The sequence below is a fragment of the Pleurodeles waltl genome, chromosome 2_2, assembly GCF_031143425.1.
Source record: "Pleurodeles waltl isolate 20211129_DDA chromosome 2_2, aPleWal1.hap1.20221129, whole genome shotgun sequence".
NCBI classification, from domain to species: domain Eukaryota; kingdom Metazoa; phylum Chordata; class Amphibia; order Caudata; family Salamandridae; genus Pleurodeles; species Pleurodeles waltl.
The window spans coordinates 1074580087-1074601115 of record NC_090439.1 but is presented as its reverse complement, the minus strand read 5'-3'; positions in this window follow the sequence as shown (position 1 = coordinate 1074601115).

The window sequence follows — 21029 nt, the reverse complement described above, 5'->3', positions numbered from 1 at the left end:
ATGACTGTCGCGCCTCGGTCCGCCGCGCCCCAAGCAGGAAGATTGGCTCGAGACCCGGCTGGGGCCACGGTCTGTTTTTCCGGCCACAGGGCTTTGCGTGACCCTTTTTTCCATCTGTATCTCGCATAAGACCCTAGTTTGGGCATCGGGCCTCAGTGAACTCAGGGCACAGCGCACCCTCAAAATTAGAAGTGGACGCCCACCCCTCACTTACCTGGTGCTACCTGTTGTTTTTCTTTGTCTTTATTTCTCTTCTTTCTTCTTTTTCTTCTTTTTTCCAGACAGGAGCCATGTTCTTCTTTCTCCCAGCATGCCCTTCTTCTACCTCTTTGCCTGCATGCTTTAGGTTCCTTTTCTAAAATGGCATCTTCCTCTATGTTCTCCCATGGTCCTTTCCCAATCCAACATGGTGTCTTTTTTCTTCCTGTATGTCACTTCCTGTTTTAGGGTATATAAGGAGTGGGATGCTTGCTCTCCTTGCGCTGCAAAGCTTCGATTGATGGTGATCACGCTCCGGTTGTTTTTCCTCCAGCCTTTTTCCTCGCCTGTTCCAATTTCTTCCAGTATTTGTTTTCTTTTTATTGGAAGACTTACATTTTCTCCTGTGCTTATTCTCTGTTCCAGGGAGTTTCAGTCATAGAGGTTTTTTCCCTTTGGGTTTTTCCTCTGGTACTACTTCTGGAGGGCACGGACTGCCTTTGACGTCCCATTGCCAGCAGCACCGTGGCTACCAGAAAAGGCCGTCCTTACCTTGATCGAGGATCGAGACAATCCTGCAATTCCAGTTGGCCTAAGACGTAAGCAACAAGTAAATTATGACAATTACATGACAAGACCATGTCCACTGACCTGAATTCCAGGTTCCGTGGGAGCAAAGAGAATAAAACCGTCATCCCTAAACGCTATTCTCTGGTATCTGAAATGTACAGGGAACGAGCGAATATCCTCTGGATGAAAGGGATAGGGAACAGGGGAAGAGAAACAAAACACCGGTTCACGAAGGAGCATCACTGTTCTAAGAAAGTTGTCTCAGGGCTTGGTGCAGGAATTCTACGATCAAAAACAAATCAAAAACAGAAGAACTACAAATATCACAGAGTTATTCAGCAAAATAACAATAATTATTATCATTTGATTTGGCAATCACCAAGTCTTTCAGCAAAGTCACAATAATTATTAGCGCTATATTGCTCAACTATTAAGCATGCTTTTGTAACTCACAACAAAATCGTTATAAAATCAAACTTATGAATTTGTCTTTTGTTATTCGTTTTTCCACAATAGACTGGCTCCAAAACAATCAGAATAAACATTTAAGTTTGCATAGATATCGAGCGATGCTTTCAGGAGTTCACAACACTTAACTTCACCGCTGCTTTTAAAAATACTTCTCAAGCTGTCTTTGGAAAATAGTCTTGTATCACGGGTTTTTCAGCATCGAGGAATGTCTTTCATAATGCACTAAAAGGGCACTAACCTCAAGAAGGCTGAAAACAGGGAGACGAGAGGGGAATTACTCATGAACCTAATTCTCCTGGAATGTTTCGATTATTTGAGGAAGATGGAATACTGCCTGTAAATTCTACAGCCGCTGCGGAAGTAATCCGCTCCAGAGAGGGAAACTCTGATGAAGCCGTGCACTGAAAAGACGACTCCTGAAAGAATCACAGAACTCCAGCTGAACCAGGAACACCTGTGAGTGAATGAAGACTCGAAGCCAAGCACAGGAAATACCTTGGCAGTTTTATTTATCGACTGGTGTGCAACATGAAGGGTGTGGATGATGTGCTGGTGATGAGGCATCAGACACATACTGGTGATGAGTCATCAATCATGAGGGGTATGGATGCTGTGCTGGTGATGAGTCATCAAACACATGCTGTGATGAGTCATCAAACACTTCTGATGATTCATGTAAAGGAATTCGATGTCTCTATAAACCGCTTGGCACACAGTTCACAAATGGGACAACACTTGCTTTTATCAATATAAACAAACATGCGATGTAATATTTGGTCGTCAGATGGAAGATCGTTATCCTCACAAGTTACACATTCATGACATGTTTAATCTTTTTTCATACATGCTGATTTATTTTGTGAGGGCACAGCAAGAAGCATGTGTGTGAGTGTGAGTCCTAACATTACACAACCACATATTGTTTTTCCCTTTTATGTTCTCTAGTGTTCTCCTGGATGTATTGTTGATACTTAGGATTCTTATTAGTGGTTACACCTGTAAGGCCTTGGCAGAATGGAAACCAACTTCTGGCAGGTGTACGTATATGCAATGAGGGAGCTCAAGTTTTCTGCAAGGAAAGGGAGCTGGCAGTGGTGGGAAGGTCCACAAGGGAGGATCTTGAGGCAGTCCTGTTTTGTTATGAGCTAAAATGCTGGCAAGCAACACTACCAGATGATTCTGAGGAGGAGGACTGCTCTGAAAGTGAGGACAGTGGCCCTAAGTGAGAAACAGAGAAAGAGGTATGGCTTCTAGTCTGTGAGCAGAGGCTGAAAGAGCTGGATGAAGAGCTTGAGAGAGCTGAGGCTGAGAGCGCCTTAGCCAAGGAAAAATAAATGTTCATAGCTCATGAACTGAGCCTTGGAGAGCTGAAGCTGGAAGCCAAGAGGGCTGAGTCCAGGTCAGATGGTGGCAGCAAAAATGTTACATCCAGTGCTGGGGGAGAAGTGCACATGCGCAGAGACTTGGTGCCCAACTTGAAGGAGGGGGATGATATACACCAGGAGGTTCAGGTTTATGAGGTAGCTCCAGTGGTGCTCAGGGTCTCTGAGGCGGATTTGGTAACTGGCATGGGGAGTCATAATCCTAATGGTGGGAGGGATGCTCTACTGGCTCTAGGTGAGAGTGACAGGGAGAGGTGATCCCCCCCTGGTAGAAGTCCTGGTGCCCTGCTGCCTCCTGCCCTCTTGCCTGGAGAAGAAGATTTGGAACTTCATCTTCAACACAGGACGCCAGAGTGATTCAAAGTGCCAGTCTGCTGGTCTCCTGATCTGACAATCAGGGACATAAAAGGCTCCCCCTACATCTTCTTGACCCGCCTTCAGCATGGTGAGCTTCTGACCCCCCAAGTGGTGCCTTTCAGATCCTGGACCCTCGGTGTTTCTCTTGAGCTCAAACTTTTGGGCTCCGCAGGACCAGGCTGCTAACTCCTGAAATCAGCATGAGCTGCCACCAACCTGTCTCTTCGCATCGCAGCATCAACAACTTGCAGGGGACCACCAGCACAAAGCTCCAGCCCTCTTGCCTGTGACACCTAGTTTTCTCTTCGCGCCACGCCGACCGCCACCCGCAATGCTTTCCTTACTACCTACGACCCTCAGCAATGAGAACAGGACTCTTGCAACAAAACTTGAGAAAACATCAATGGGCCTAACTCTCTGTAGGTCAGCTTAACTTTTGACTTTGTCCAGGTCTGACACAACCATATGTCCTTAGCTGGCTCTTTTTGTTTTTAGGTGCTATACTACAGTTTACACTTTAAAAACTCATAACCCAAGTTCTACTGATTGTTTTTTTGTTGTTTTAGTCAAGTTCTATTTATTAAATTAAGCTCTATGTTTTCAACATGTGAGATCTTTTTGTGTGGTGTTATTACTGTTTTATTGTTTGAAGTGTTGCACAAATACTTTACACATTGCCTCTATGTTAAGCCTGACCGCTCTGTGCCAAGCTACCAGGGGGTTGAACACAGGTTAACTTGGGGTTGCTTGTGCCTTACTCTGACTAGGACTGTGGCTGCTACTGAACCAGGGCTCGCACCCCAGTCAACCAGTAACCCAATTTCTAACATTTTCAAATTTGCATTTAGCAGCAAAAACCCTGAGAGATGCTATTTACATTCTGTGTGTCCAGTTCTTTCCCTGGTAGAACAAATATGTGCAAATGCTTGAAAGTTCTTCGCCCCTCCATGCCAACATAATGTTCAAGCAAGCACTGTTTTCTCTCTGTCATAATTGTAGAATCAGTAAATACCATCTAATTGCAGATTGTATGCCTGAAAGCATTCTTTGCAACTGATTGTTCCCATGGCAACTCCTGACAGTCTGCAGATGGATTCACTTACGGCACGATGATGTGATCGAGAGTTCAAGGCAAAAACTCTGACTCAAAAGAATCCATTAGAATGACTTCTATTCAATAGTACTTGGGGAGCATGTTGAGGTGTAAGAGTTTCAGTGCTTAATATGAGCCAGTGGTTGCCAATGGGGGGCACCAGCACTCATTTCTGGGGACCGGCCCTTATTTCTCCTCACCCGACCTTTCCCTTGAGTAAAAGAAGGAAAACACACAAAGGAGAAAGAAGGATGAAGAAAAAGAGGTAGAAACAGTTCAAAAGGAGATGGCAGGTACCTGCACAAGCGAGATAAAGGGGCAAGGCGTATCTGGTAGTAGATGAAAGAGGCATGAGGTGGATTAAAGGCTATGCAGTTTTGGTGTTTAACACGCTGGTTGGGGGGTGTCCACCCAGAGCTTTGGGAACTGGCACTTATTCTTTTACAAATTAAGCACTAAGGCCAAGATTCACAAAGCTTTTGCATTAAGTTTGCGTTACTTTTGTAATGCAAGCCTAATGCAAAACCTTTATTGGGATTTACAGACTAACGCAAATTGGTATTTATGTTGGTTTTCAAGAAAAAGTAACGCAAACCAGAGCAAAGCGCTGCTTTCTCTTGCTTAGCATTAAGGAGGTGTTACATGGGTAGTACATATGCATTCCCGTGCTAGCACCCATGCTTTTTGGTGCAAAACCCCATCTACTAACATTAGTAGACAGGGTTTTGTGGCAAAAAAATAACGCTGCTGGTAATCAGGCATTAAAAAGAGAAATGTTTTCATCTCTCCTTTCTTTTTTCCTAACTTTGCGTGTGTGCTGCACTGTACAGCACACGTACAAAGTAGGAAAAGTTTTAAATTAAGTCTGAGCATAGTATTTTGCACTGGAAGGGCATCCCCCCAGTACAAAATCTATGCTAGACTCACTCACACACCTGCAACGGTGTGTGTGTGGTGCTCGGCAGCAATATTCTGCACCAGCGCTAGGGATAAGGGAGGAGAATACCATATCTCTGTAGATATGGTGCTCTTTTGCTCTCCCCCATTGCACAACTCAGCGCAGCATTTTTGACAGTTTTGTGAATCTTGGCCTAAGTTCCATAAAACCTATACCATGCAATTAGCAAAGTCCAATAAACTAAATTTCACTTCACACAAAGTGATCTGTAAAAAGTGCATCCAACGCACACCTTTCTAGCCTATGAGTTACGCACCAGTGCTTATGAGCCAGTTGCCTTCCCTTAAAAGTTACTGCCCAAGGTGCACTATAGATTCCGCTGCTTTATGCTGTATACCACTACCATCTGAGGGGCCCTAGGTGGCTGGCAATGTTGGTAGGGTGTGTGATGCCTGTGCACCTGTTAGACCTATCAGCCCTTTGCGTGTTTTCCCCTGTCTTTTGGCTTCTGACCTGTTTTTGATCCTGTGCTTAGTTTCGTTTTTGCTGGGTTTAGGACTCTGGGCACTTTACCACTGCTGACAAGTGCTAAATAAAGTACAAGTGCTCTCTGCCTACATGTATTGGTGATTGGTTTTTCCATGACTGGCCTACTTGATTTACTAGTAAGTCCCTAGTATACTGAACCATGGTGCCCAGGGCCTGTAAATCAAATGCTAATAGTGGGCCGGCAGCGCTGATTGTACCACCCACATGAGCAGCCCTGTAAACATGTCTCAGACCTGGCACTGCAGTGTCCGTGTGTGCAGTTTTAAACTGCCATTTAGACCTGGCAAGTGCACCCTCTTGCCAGGCCCAAACTTCCCCTTTTACTACATGTAAGACACCCCTAAGGTAGGCCCAAGGCAGTCCTGTGGGCAGGGTGCAGTGTACTTAAAAGGTAGGACATGTACTTGTATGTTTCATATGTCTGATAGTGAAATACTGCTAAATTCGTTTTTCAGTATTGCAAGGCCTATCTCTCCCCTAGAGTAACATGGGTATCGCTTTGAAATATCTTTCAAGTGTAATTTCCCATTGCTGATAGAGATATGGAGTTTGAGGTCCCTGAATTGACAATTTAAAAATACATCTTTTGGTGACAATGGTTTTAATATTGTAAGTTTGAAAATGGCAATTTTAGAAATTGCTGTGGTAATATTTCTTTTTTTAATAAAATTAGATGCTTTGCAGCATTCATATCATACTCAGTCAAAGATGGGCATACTGCTAGGACTGAGATGGGGAAGAGAGGAAAAGAGTTAATGCTGTAATTACTAACTACTTTCTCTGATTCCATTAAGTTCTTTCTATTTCGTCCCAGTCTTACATCCTCTCCTATCTCTCATAAGCTGCCTTTCCCTGGCCTGCCTTGGGAACTGCTTGGGTAGTTCTAGAAGGCGTTATAGTAAAAAAAATTAATAACAGTGTTCTCTTATAGAGTTCTCTTTCAAATGAAGCATACATATAGACACATGTGCCTACTTTAATTAGTCTTTAATTACTATATCAGTCTTCACTGTTAATTGTTTATCTACTTCTGGGAGGGATTGTCTCTTATCATGGTGTCTGTCTACTACCTTATTCTGCACTGAGCCGTTTCCCTCTCCAAGCTTCCTGTCTTCCCGTGCCACAAGAAATAGTGTTGGATACCCTAACCAGGACTCTTTGTTAGAAATAGCACAACATGAGAGAAAGATGTAGGGTTACTACCTCTTCCTCTTTGGAGAAGGTCTTGTTAGTCATTGGGAGAAAGAATTTAAGTCTGTCTCCAGATGAGGATCACCTCACTACTAAATTATTGAGATGAGAATAATTCTGGTAATGATGATCACTGGTAACCAATCCATGCATTAATAAACCCATACCTCTATCAGCTGCTTCACTCATATGGCTGATCTTCGTGGTTGTGTGTTGGCAATGGCCCCATATTTACCCTTTAATATCCTAACATCAGTCTTTAGACTATGATGGGTGTGGATGGGAAAAAAAGATTCCATGACAAAATATTAAGTTAAAAAATATCAAAATACAAAAATATCTTCTCAAAAACATAGTGGTTATTAATATCGTCTTCTTATACTTATAATAGGAATTACAAAAATATTGTGTCAAAAATATTGTGGAAGGGAATATTGTCAAAACAAGGTAAGCATATCAATATTTTAATACATTTACACTGTAATGTTGTATCTTTAAATATTAACCTAGTTAATACAATGTAAAGAACACAGATGTAGTCATATATATATTATATATTTAGTATGAACAAGGCTACGGCTGAAACACGTTGGGAGGAAGAATCTGTATGATAGTAAAAGCCTTTCTTGTTGTTATAAGAATTTGTTTGATTTATTTATGGTTTTCCCAAAACCATGGTCAGACCGCCACTTTTTTAAGCCTCAGTATCTCGGGTTTTCTTGGTGAATTCATATATATGTATATATGTATATAGACATATAAATATATTCAATGAATAAATCAAAGGTTAAAGGGACATTATATTTAGGTACAAATTTCAGTAAAAACATAATATTTTAAACAAACAAAACCACTAAAATTTACCAGTCATAGTTATCTCAAGTAACTATAACTTATGCCCTAAAGTAACTATAATTCACGCCCCTGCCATGCACAGAGTTGTAACCAATTATGTCATTTCTGATGTTGCAGTAATGTTTTCAATGATGTGACAGAACACGCGATAAGTGATGTAATATCTGAGGTATTTAGCAGTGCATGGTGAGGGTGTGAGTTATGGTTAGTTTAGGGCATGATTTATAGTTACTTGAGATAACTATAACTGGTGAATGTCATCAAAACAGTATGTTTTTAATTACATTTTCACTTAAGTGTAACATCCCTTTAACCTTTGTTTTTTAATTGAATTTCTATATTTTTTAATGTAAAGTACTATATGAATACAATTCCTAGCATCATTTTAACCTTTTTGTCCTCTGAATTTCTGTATTTTTTTAAACATAAATAAGATGTTCATCACCATGTGCAACATGGGGTTGAATGCAGCGGTTGCTCCCAAAACCCCACTGATGCCCAATCCCCTGCTGTGCATGCCCTGCGCACAAACCCCCCCAACCCACAGAACGCCCTACCCACTGCACCCCATGGTCTACAGCCAGTTATAGCAGAGGGTTTGGGGCAGGGCATGGCCTGCATCCATGCTTTGCGCCCAACCTCCCGCTGAAGGCCAACCATCCACTGCACACAACCTACGGCTTGTGGTTGGGTGCAGGGTCTGGCCTGTGGCTGCACAGCACTGGGTTGGGTGCTACAGGGTCTGGCCTGTGGTTGCCCAGCCAGACCCTGTCCCCAACCCAGCGCTGTCATGCATGGCTGACTATGTGAAACACTATAAAGGGTATGATTTCAAGTAAGACAAACCTACTAGCTTTGTCAAAAAGTCACCAATTTATTTATTTGTTTTGTGATTTATTTATTTATTGGTTTTGTAATGCGCATAGCTACCCCGAAGGGTTTCCCAGTGCAAGGCACAGATCTGGTTGGGTGGTAAGAGGGAAAAGCTCAGAACAGCCAAGTAGCAAACTACAAGTTTTAAGCTTCTGGAAGAGAATGCCACAGCTTAGGGCTGAGGTAGGAAAAAGAGCACCCTTTTATGCGAAAGGCGAAACCTCAGTACTGTAAATAAAGAAAGGTTAGAGGAACAAAGACAACGTGTAGACTGATATGGGCTGATCAATTCCTGAACATACCGTGGTGCCATATTTGTTTGATTTTAAACATATAGCGTAATGTCTTGAACTTGATAAGTTTCGTGACTTTAAGCCAATGCAGTTTCTGAAGTAGATGGGAGACTGATGCAGATTCAGGAAGATGGAGAAGCAATCTGGCAAGAGAATTTTGAATGATTAGAAGGCGATCAATGGTTGTCTTGTCAATGCCTAGATAAAGTATGTTGCCGTAATCTAGTCGGGATAAAATCAAAGCCTGAACTACGGTCCTCTGAGCTGCAGGCGGAATTAACTGGATAATATTTCTCAGCCATCTGAGAGCAGCAAAACAAGTGGCCATAATCTTAGTTACCTGCTGTTTCATAGACAGCATATCGTCAATCAAAAAGCCCAAATGTTTCACCTTTCGGGATGGAGTGGGTAAAACTCCTAAGTCATACTTGCAATGTCCAGAACCCCAAAGAGAGGGGTCCTTGCCTAGAATCTTGACTTCCGTTTTATCCCCGTTAATCTTAAAGGAATTTTTGTTCATCCAGCTTGAAATAATGCTCAGACCACGATTCAGAGCTGAGGAGTCTAGGCACTGATCCAATAAAAGCTAAAAAACAATCTGCGTGTCACCCGCATAGGAGAAATACTGAGCCCACAGCTCAGTATCAAACTTGCTCGAGGACGAACATAGATATTGAATAGGAGTGTGCTTAAAACTAAGTCTTGGGGGACTCCAGAAGTCAAGGCCTGAGACAAGGATTTAGTATCTGCTGAAAAGACTTGGCGCATTCTGTTGGCCAAAAAAGAAATCAGCCATCTTAGGGCTGAACCTTCGAGACCGAGGGCCTCCAGGCTATTTTGTAGGATGGAGTGGTACACTGTGTCAAAAGCTGCACTCAAATCTAATAGAATGAGTGCAGCAGTACCACCACCAACCAGGTGTTGTCTCAGATGTTCGGTAATGCACAGCAAGGCAGATTCTGTGCTGTGACCAGCCCTGAAGCCAAACTGTAATGGGTGGAAGAAGTTATTAGCCTCAATGAAGGTAGTGAGATGAGCATTGATATGTTTTACTAAAACTTTAGATAAAACTGGTAGCAAAGTGATGGGTCTATAATTTGCCAAATTAGAAGAATCTAGATTCCCTTTTTTCAGTAAAGGCAAAACCATGGCATGTTTCCATCTCTATGGTAGCACTCTATCCCATAGCGAGGAGTTAAGGAGCTCCAATATCAAAGTTAAACACTTTGAATCTAGAGTTTAAATTTGCAGGGAGGTAAAGGATCCAAAGGAGATCCCGATTTGATGGATTGCAAAGTATTTAGAAAAGAAGTATACTCAAAGAGAGGCCAATCTTTCAAATTGATACTCTGATTTCTATCCGAGATGGCATGGCTAGAACGTTCCATAACTGAATTCCCCCAGTCCGCAGTCAGGTCAAGATCAAGTTTCACATCAGATTTCAAAGTCAGATTTGTTAATTGTGTGTGAATAGTTTCAACTTAAAAAAAAAAAAAAGTCAGCTAAGTCATCACAATGACTTTGTGAGAGTGATGGAGCACAGGAGAGGTTACCGACAATGGCTAGTTGTTTTACTACTTTAAAAAAGAGTGCGCAAACAATTTGGGGCATCATAATTTTTTCCCTGTAGAAGGTCGCACAAGCAAGTTTACACTGGGCATGATACGTTTTCAAGGGCTCTCAATATTTACTCTTCCCCTCCTCTGTATATGATTTCCTCCATCACCTTTCAAGTGCTTTGCAGAGTTTCCTTTCGCTTTTAAGAGCATCAGTGAAGCAAGGCGCCAGGGGATGGATTCTATCAAGGTGTTTGGTAGTCAGTGGTAGAGAGACATCGATGGCCTCAGTGAATCCTAAATGAATCATGTCCTGGTCCAGCTCGGCCTGATCTGCTAATGACGGCTGACTAATAAGTAACTGTTCATTCAAAGTTGAAATATTAAGTTTAGACCACTTCCTATATTTCCCTTTAGGATTAAGGCAAGTTGTTAAGACTGGAGACCAGACCACAAATTTAAAAGGCACCGCATAGTGATCTGACCAACAGAGTGGCAGCAGAGTGCTAATTAGTAGATCCTTTATATTAGAGAAAACATGTTCAAGGAGGTGACCTGCCTCATGAGTAGACACAGAAGTTAGAAGTACAAGATTGAGGGCACATAGGTCTTCAATGAAAGAGGTACATATCTTATTTTGAGCATGTTCAAAATGGAGATTAAGATCCCCAAGTAGAATAATATGAGGAACCAAGAAATCAGGTAAAGAGGTGCACCACTTTCCTGCATAACCCGCTGGGTGGTAAATCAAGGCTCCAGAAAGCGTAATTTGATGGGAAAGGGAAAGAGTAAAAATCAGGGCTTTACAATCAGAAATGGAAATTTGTTTAATTTTACAGGAAGACTCTTTTTTAAAAACAATAGCAATACCACCACCTGTTCTGCCATGTCTGCCCAGCCTAACAAGGGCAAAGGTAGTCGGTAGAGACCCAATTATATCAGACACAGACTCAGAATGTAACCCTGATTCTGTTAGAAATACAGCATCTGGATTAAAAACATATGAAAAGCTAAAGAAATATTGCTGGTGCATAGGGAGAGAGCGACAATTCAAACTAAAGAATTTTAATGTTCTCTCCGATCCCTTATCTGGACAAGTACTAGATCTTACATCAGGATTAGTGGTACAAGTCAGGTTGAACACAGAATGTTGTACATCCAACTTATTGGCAGTAAAACAGACAAAATTGCAATAGTTGTAGCTCAAAGAGTTAGCCCAGGGATTAATTACCTGGCAGCTCCCACTGGGGGCTAACTGCATTATTTTTAGGTCAGAAGCAGTATACAGTGAGGGACCAAGGTTTCTGGCCCCTGGCCCCAGTAATGTAGATTTTCCTAGTAATTTATGACGGAAAGTCTTAATTTTATTAAAAACACGGAGGCGAATATTATGCATTCTTTTCTCACTTTATTCTCAACAGCAGCAGTCAAGAACTACAGCTCCCCAAAGGACTAGCAACAGGCTAGCCAATGGGAGAAAACAGAATCCAAGTTAGACCAATAAGGGAACCCCACCAAACCATAGAGACTACCCTTGACTGCAAGCAGCCCTCTTTTCTTGAGAGAGCATATCAAACAGAGTCATAAAACAAAGGGTAAATAAGTCCAACAATTGCTAGAGCGAGGGAAGCGGAGCAGAAGTCCTGAACACTGGCAATAAACCATGAAGCCATTGATGAAGGATGGAGATCCTGAAGAGTTTGGTGAGAAGAATCCAGAGGATTTCCTTTGAAAATGGAGGAGATGGAGCCAGCGGCACTATCCCGAAGCTGGAGGTAATGCTGGAGTCGCTGGGTGGGAAAAAGAAAATACATGTTAAAAGAAACTGTGGTGGGATAATATTCGCCTCCGTGTCTTTAATAAAATTAAGACTTTCCGTTATAAATTACTAGGAAAATCTACATTTTATGTCAAGACCGGAGGCTCTATTATGCAAGTTTAAAGCTTGTCAATAACTAACGAAGATGCAGTTCTAACGGGTTTACAATAAAAGGTTTTAAAAACATTGTCATTAGACCAATCTGCTGACCTGAGAATGTCCTCCAAACTGGACCCCAGGGAGAAAGCCTTGGACGCCATTGCCCCCCTAGAAGACTGGGCTCCAAAAACGGAAATATCTATACCCGCAAGGGACATTATCCATTTAACCCAGCGGGCCAAAGTGGCAGAAGAAACTGGTTTGTGGGGCTTACGAAAGGAAATCAAAAGTTGGTTAGCAGAGGATGTTCTCAGGTTACAGGTTCTTTTTTCATATTCCTTTAAGCAGAGACCCACACACAGTTTTGGTTTGTCAGGGAAGAAAGGATAGAAGACAGAATGTAGAAATTAAACATAACAACATAGTTAGGTTGGCAGAAAGCATTTTAAGAGAAAGACTTGAATTATCTGGCCAAGAAAGAAGAAAATGTAACACTAGCGAAACATCCCAAACATGGGAATACTTGGCAGTCGGAGGTCTCAATAGTTTCTCACCCTTTAAAAGTCGACAAATCAAGGGATGTTCTCAGATTGGCCTGCCGTCAATATTCAAATGCTTCATAGATATAGCAGATCTGTAAAGGTTTATCATTCAATAAGATTTACCTGTACCAGCTTGGGCAGCAAGAAAATTAATAATTAAATTTAGATCTGTTGGAAAGGGATTGGCACATTTTCCCACACACCAGCCTGACCAAAGAGACCAGGCTGATTTGTAAGCTCGTCTTGTACCGGGTGCCCATGCATTACTAATGAATTCCGAAGCTTCTGACGAAATAGGGAAGGTCTGTTGGGGAGGCCGGAGATGTTCCAAGCTGAAAGGGTTAGAGAATTGTCGAGAATTAGGCTGTGGGGACAACTGAAAGGGTCTAGGAGAAGAAAACACCGGAAGCAGAACTGGGAAGTCTACCGCTAGCTCGAGTAGAGGAGAAAACCAAACCTGGGATTGCCAAAAGGGAACTATCAGTACGAGAGAGGCTTTCTGATGCCTGACCTGGTTCAGGACTCTTTTGATTAAGATGAAAGGAGGAAAGGCATAATTGAGCGCCCGGGACCAATCCTGGAGAAAAGCGTCCGTAGCGATGGCCAGGGGATCGGGACACCAACTGAAAAAAAGTGGAACTGAGCATTGAGTCTCGACGCGAAGAGATGTACGTGAAAAGGATCCCGTTTTCTTACGAGTTGAAGGAAAACTGAGTGGTGCAGTTTTCAGGCGCTGGAATCCGTGGGATGGCGAGAATGCCAATATGCAGTGGAATTCAAGGATCCTGGGAGATACTTGGCTAAAAGGGAAAATTTGTGGGACAGACAGAACTCCCAAAGGCTCTTGGCCAGAAGGGCTAGGGGTCTGGACCTGGTGCCTCCAAGATGATTGATGTATCTTACCGCGGATATGTTGTCCATACGGAGCATCGGCCTGGATGCCGGGATCCAAAGTGGCAAGGTTAGCTAGCTAGCTTAGGATTCATCTTTAGAAGGAGACCCTTCCGTCTCTCATGAATGATTGCCGAATTGGCATTTCCCAAGAAGCAGAAGGCTCTTTGGGGGTCATTCCTACCCCGGCGGACGGCGGGCGCCGCCCGCCAGGCGGTGACCACCAAAAGACCGTACTGCGGTCAAAAGACCGCGGCGGTCATTTTGACTTCCCCGCTGGGCTGGCGGGCTACTGCCAAAAGGCCGCCCGTCCGCCCAGCGGGAAAGCCCCAGCAACGATGAAGCCGGCTCCGAATAGAGCCGGCGGAGTTGCAGTGTCTGCTTTGCAGACACTGAAAATCTTAATGGGGCCCTGTTAGGGGGCCCCTGCAGTGCCCATTCCAGTGGCATGGGCACTGCAGGGGCCCCCAGGGGCCCCACGACACCCGTTCCCGCCATCCTGTTTCTGGCGGTGAAAACCGCCAGAGACAGGATGGCGGGAAGGGGGTCGGAATCCCCATGGCATCGCTGCAGCCGTGGAGGATTCCCTGGGGCAGGGGAAAACCGGCGGGAAACCACCGGTTTCCCTTTTCTGACCACGGCTTTACTGCCGCGGTCAGAATAGCCCTGGAAGCACCGCCAGCCTGTTGGCGGCGCTTCCTCCGTCCCCTGCCATGACCGCCAGGGTAGGAATGACCCCCTTTGAGTCCAAAGAGAAAGATCCGAAGGATCGATCAGAGAATCTTCCAGTCTGGCTGCTTCGGCTAAATCGAAGATTCTAGCAAAGAGAACCACTACGTCCAGGAGTTTATCCTGACACATCGTCCAGGCCTTGTCCACCCCCTTACGGGGATCCTTGCCGAATTTCGTGAAGAACGTTATAAGCGACTAGTCAATAGACGGAGTGGCTGTTATGTTGGAATCCAACAGAGGTCTAGGACATTCTGATTTTAGCTTTGATTGTGTCTGTTTGTCTAACGGAAGACGCAAACGAGAAGATATGTAATCACCCACGTGATCCAAAGGAAGCCACTCAGTGGAATTAGGGTGTTGTATCAGAGACGGATCGAACATCGGGACACCCTCTGAATCGACAATACTGGGAGAGGGATCATTGGAAGAGAGTTTAGAACGTTTAGGAGGAGGAGAGGATGGAGGAATAAAATCATCAGGATTATCCGATTGCGACAAATCGTCCATGTCATCATCATCTGTGTCCAATATTTTTGAGATAACAATCTTTTTTGGCGCGGAAATATGTTTTGTTTTAAATTTACATTTTAAATGAGACGAAGGTTTTTTAGTAATATTGCCCTCCTCGTAGGAGGCCTGGGAGAAATCAAGTACTCAGGGCCTGATTACAACTTTGAAGGACGGTGTTAATCCGTCCCAAATGTGACGGATATCCTGCCCACCATATTACGAGTTCCATAGGATATAATGGACTCGTAATACGGTAGGTGGTATATCCGTCACATTTGGGACAGATTAACACTGTCCTCCAAAGTTGTAATCAGGCCCTCAGTCTGTTGTGAGGCAGGCTCACCTTCCAATTGCGCGCCTTTACCAGATTTAGTCACATTTAATTTGCGTTTTCTGCCTTCCCTCGCAGAATTGGCGAGAGAATTGGACACCATGGACTTCACAGTATTTTCAATGTTTTTTGACATTTTGCCCATAGATGCTTGTAGAGCATGTTTCATCGATGTTTGAATAAACATGTTTAAATCCTGTTTAAAGGTTTCCTCATCCTCATTAATATCAGGCATCATAGGAGAACTGTCAGGATCCATTAGCAAAATTAGTCCCAAATGAAGGAAAAACGGCAAAATATGAAGAAACTGGTGTCTTTATAAAAGGCTGGGCAGGCAGGGGTTAACTGTGTGAGCAACACGCTCTCCAGAGAGGAGAAACTACTCCCCGAGGGCGGGGCTGCACCAGGAAGAAACGACTTCTGAAGCAGCGCAATGCCCAGGTGAACCCTCCTGGAGGTCAGACACATGAAGAAAGACAGCGCGCTGACAGGGACGAAGAAAGGCGGCCGCATAGAATGCTCGACGGTTGAGCCGCGCACCGAACCAGAACGCAGTAAATGGGGAGGGAGGGAGGGGGCCAGAAATACGATAAACGCGATAAACCGCGTAACTAATAGAAACGAAATATCAAAGAAATAAAAGCTAATATACACCAATATACAATTTCTTTTTTTTTTTTAAATATATTTGTATTATTATATCTGCCAACAGGCAACACTTAAGAAAGATACAGGTGCATACATTTGCTCCGGGGAGCAGGTACATTGAGGTTTTCTTGGTTGCTACATTTCCTGCTCCTCTGCGGGAGCCTCCCCCCATGCGAGCCCAGTCCCGTGGGCCCCCGCACGCCGGGGCCCAAAGCAAGGGGGCAATGTCCATTTGAAGTGCATAATTGGCACACCATATGAAATAGCGATAGTGAGAACTTAAGGTACAGAGGAAAAACACAGAGAATAGTGTAGGAGCGGGTCGAGCGAGCGTCGTGAGGGAGGAGGGGAGGGGGAAAGCGAAGGAGAAGGATAAGATACAGGGGGAGTGCAACCCCTCCTTTATGGTCCGACACGTCAGCCCCCAAACCAGGGCCGCGTGGAAATACCTACAGTCCTATAGTAGTTCGGGGCGGGTCGGGAGTCCGGTTCCCACTCGGGGTGAAGGCGGTGGTATAGCAGTCCCCAAGTAAAGGAAGCACCCCCGGCAGCCCGCCCCATCCAGGCAGGTAGTATAAGGAGGTGCTCCGTCCCCTTAATTTAGGTCATCCCCAGAGAAACCGGTGTGTTTTTTTTTTCTTTTCTTATTTTTTTAATTTTTATTCTTACCACTTTTTGTTTAGCAATGTACTTGGGCTGCACTCGTATCTTGGGTTACGTGTGTTGGTTTACGGCTTATGATGTGCGTGCCAATGAACTCTTGTGTTTGTGTCCTAGAGTCATAGGTTAAGTGTCGGGTATTATTTTATATTCACTCATTTCAGGGAGGACGCTCGTCATCCTTGCTTTCTACAGCAGTCACAAAAGAGTTCCAAGTGTCCAGGCCCTTAACCAAGGTTCCTTTGTCCAGTAGGAGCTGTAGCGTCCGTGCCTCAGCTCTTGCCCACCGCAAAAGCTCAGCATGCCACTGGACAATTCCTGGAGCGCTCGGTGCTTTCCATTGCATGGCTATGAGGCGCCTATACATCACCAGTGCTAGTGCAATACAACAAAATATGTGTTTACGTTTTTTTAGGCAAGGCCCTATGCCCAATAAGCATAATTTGGGACTGGTAGTTAGTGCAGTGTTTGTCCATTCAGCTAGCAAGGTTATTATATCATTCCATACGTTTCGAATTGGGGGACAGTCCCATGTCATGTGAAAGAAAGTGGCTTCTGTGGTTCCGCATCTGGGACATGATTGCGGCGACTGAGGAAACATGCGCGATATACGATGTGGCGACAGGTATGTTTGGTGCACATAATTGAACTGTGTGTATCGGAAGTGGGGGTTACGGGATACTCCAAAGATCATTCTCATGGCTTGGTTCCATGCGTGTTGTGTTAGGGGTTCTGATGACATGGTCCCATCTGCTTTTTGCTTGCTCCTGTGTGTGTTCAATGTGAACGGTGAGAGTTTTGTACGTATTTGATACGCTTGCTGGGGCGGCTGTGCTTTCGAACAAGTCATGGAGAGTGGGGGAGACAATAGGCTCCGCATTGCCACTTTTCCATCGAGACCGTATTACTTGATGTACTGCTCCGTAAGCTATGAAGCTGCCTTGTCCTAGGGTATATTTGCCGGCCAGTGTCTCGTATGTTTGCAGTTGTCCTTCATTATATATGTCACCGATAGTGCGCATGCCTTTGTCTCCACATACGCGCAAACCCACTTTGGTTGCTATTTTTGCGAGTTTCGGGAGAGCCAATAGTAGGATCTTAGGGGAGTATTGTGGAATTGTATCACCTAATAGTGCGAATCGGCCCCAGACCCATTGCACAGTAGTCAATAGGATGTTGCGTGGGTGTTTAGGGCACTCGCGGTTCATGAGATAATGCATTACCTCGGCTTTGCTGAGACCCGATAGGATCATTTGTTTCTGCATTAGTGGAGTTCCTGATCCAGGTATATATCCATTGCAGTTGAGCGGCTGCGTAATATAATTCAAATCTGGGGGCCCCTAGTCCCCCCAGGGTTAGTGGTTGATATATTTTGGATAATGCTACACGTCTTCGGATATTGCCCCATATCAGAGCAGTCAGTAAACTGTTCAAGGGTTTGAAGAAGGAAGCAGGCAGTACCAGCGGCAGAGTCATAAAAAAATACAGGAGGCGTGGTAATAGTATCCTCTTTGCTATAGCTACTCTGCCCATCGGCGATAGTAGGAGCGAACACCAGAAGGGCAGGGAGCCCCTTATGGATCTGATCACTTGGCCGAGGTTGCCTTCCTTTAGGTCCCGGCTATTGTGATATATGTTTATTCCTAGGTACTTAAAGGTTGTGTGACACCACTTCAAGTCACCCGGTGTGGAGGATATCCTGTGAATTTCAGGGACCAGGCGCATAGGAAATATGCACGATTTTGACCAGTTCACCCTCAGTCCAGCCACCGAGCCAAATCGCTGTAGTAGGTTCAATAGGCCAGGCAGTGATTCTGTGTGATCGCGAAGGAAAATTAGTGCATCATCTGCATACAAGGATATTATTCAATGTGTCCAGCCATCGTGGACGCCCCAGGTTGGGGCCAATGTGCGGAGACGAGCAGCCAGGGGCTCAATGGCCAGTGCAAACAGGAGCAGGGATAGGGGGCATCCCTGCCTGGTACCTCTTTCTATATTGAGTGGCTCAGAAATCGTGTCACCTGTCTTGACCCTCGCCGTTGGATTGGCGTAAAGCACTTTCACCCAGTCAATATAAGTCTGTCCAAATCCCATGCGACTGAGCGTTTCAATCAGGAAGGGCCATCCTAATGTACCAAACACTTTTTCTATATCTAGCAAGACTGCCACCTGGTGATAATCGCCCACTGTGGAATTCTCCATTAGGTGCAGTAAATTCTGAATGTTGCTGAAAGTATTGCGGCTAGGGATAAAGCCAAATTGGTCTTGATGTACCAGTTCTGATATGTATGGAAGCAGACGATTGGCTAGGATTTTACCAAGTAATTTGCAGTCTGTGTTTAGCAACGATAATGGCCTGTATGAGCGAACATCCAATGAATTGCAGCCCACTTTGGGCAACACAGCTATCAGTGCTTCACGGCAAGTGTCGGGAAGCTTGCCCCGTATTAGGGCTTCTGTTAACATTGCTAGATATGGGGTCAAAGTTTGGGACAGAAACGTACAATAATATTCAATGGGTATACCGTCGCTACCGGGGGCCTTGCCATGTGTTAATTGTTGTAGTGCCTGTTGTACTTCTGTGAGATCTATCCGTCTATCTAGGTCTGCTACCTGATTATCCGTTAATCGGCTTAGGGCAATGCCGTTAAAGAACTCGCTTAATTGTGTTGCTGTAGGAGGGGGTTGCGCTTTGTATAGTAAGCCATAGTACTCTCTAAAGGCACTGTTTATCTCTGCTTGTGTATTAACTATTAATCCCGTATCTAGTCGGATGGCGCCTATAGGGGAATTCTGACCCTCATTTCTTATGAGCCAAGCCAGTAATTTGCCGGATCTGTCCCCTTCTGCGTGTGCGGGCCATGTAGTGTCGATGGTCGAAGTACCTGACTCTGTTGTCTGTCTCGTTCTATTTACCACGGATATCGGAGAGCTCTGCTTGTGTAATCGTGCCTTCTGCAAATTTGCACTCTGAGGAATGTACCTCTTGTTCTAACTTACGGAGCTTGCGTGTCAGTGTTTGACGTACTCCCACTGACGTTGATATACATATCCCCCTTATGACTACCTTGTGTGCATCCCACTTGATAGCTCTAGAGCTTGTTGTCCCATCATTTTGGGTGAAATATGAAGAGATGTGCGTAGCCATCTCTTTTCTGAACGGAGGATCTTGTAGTAGTTGAGTTTGTAGGCGCCAGGTTGGAATACAGGCACGGGGTCTACCCCATCTAATGTGTGTGATAAGTGGGCAGTGATCTGAGATTACCCTGGCGGCATAGTCCGCACCCGTTATTCTATGTGTTAGATCCTGTGAGGTAAGAATGAGATCAATGCGGGTGTGGAGGAGGTGCACTGGGGAGTAATAGGAGTATTCTCTATCGTGTGGGTGCAGATGTCTCCATATATCTATCAGGCGGCGATCTGCCATCCATGATTGTAGTGTCTGAGAATTTTTCGCTATCGGGGCCGTCACCAGGGGGGGATGTGATCTATCCAACTCTATTTGCGGTACGCAGTTCATATCCCCTCCCCATATGCAGGGCGTGGTTAAATCATTTGTTAGTTGTGGTATTGTTTTTTGTAGGAATTTGCCTTGTCTGACGTTCGGGACATTTAGCCCATTTATCATTAACGCCTTCCCGTCTAGTGACCCCATCAGCTGTATAAATCTGCCATCTTCGTCTGTTGTGCTGCGTTGTACTGTATAGGGAACCCCTGGGGCTATCCAGATCAGCACCCCTCTGGCAAAGGACGAGTTGCCAGAACCATAGATTAGTCCCGTCCATCTCTTTTCTAGCCGTGTAATATCTTCTGGGGTAATGTGGGTCTCTTGGAGAATTGCTATGTGGATATGATGGCGTTTTAGATATGTGTGTATCCTATTACATTTTTTTATTGCCGCCATGCCCTTCACGTTCCATGTTATTATGTTATATACTGGTTTCTTGTTCATTGTTTTGAGTGCTGGTGTGGGGAACTATGTGAGGTATTCCCAAGATCCCAGTCCTACACTCGTCCACTATTTGCCGCCCGCCCATCGCGCGCGCGCCCCAGTTGTCCCATACGTGCCTCCCGCACCCGCCCGCAACTCCGGTCCCAAAATAGGAGGAATAATCCCAGGATGGGAGAGAAAAAGACAAGAAAAAGAAAAGGAATAACAGCAAAAAGGATATTCCGGGCAGAGCCCAGTTTTAAACAACGTGGCACAACTGGTGCCTAAGTTAACATCTTGGTAGTTCAGTTCCATTCGGGTACCATTCAGGTAATGGGGGGTAGGTTGACTGAGGTCGTGACCCTGTTTGGCCCACCTCCAGGATGATGCTTTCCCTGCGTGATCCTGTGTATGGCCGTGTCATATAGTGAATATCAGTTAATGCTGCGAGAACGGCCACCAGCTGGTTCCCCTCCAAAGGCCGCCACTGTCATTGGCGTTCACCTACAGAGGGGGGGGAGGCCTCGCCCCGGTCTCCGCAATGCCCGGACAGGCGCGACGGGCACTCACTCCGGTCCCC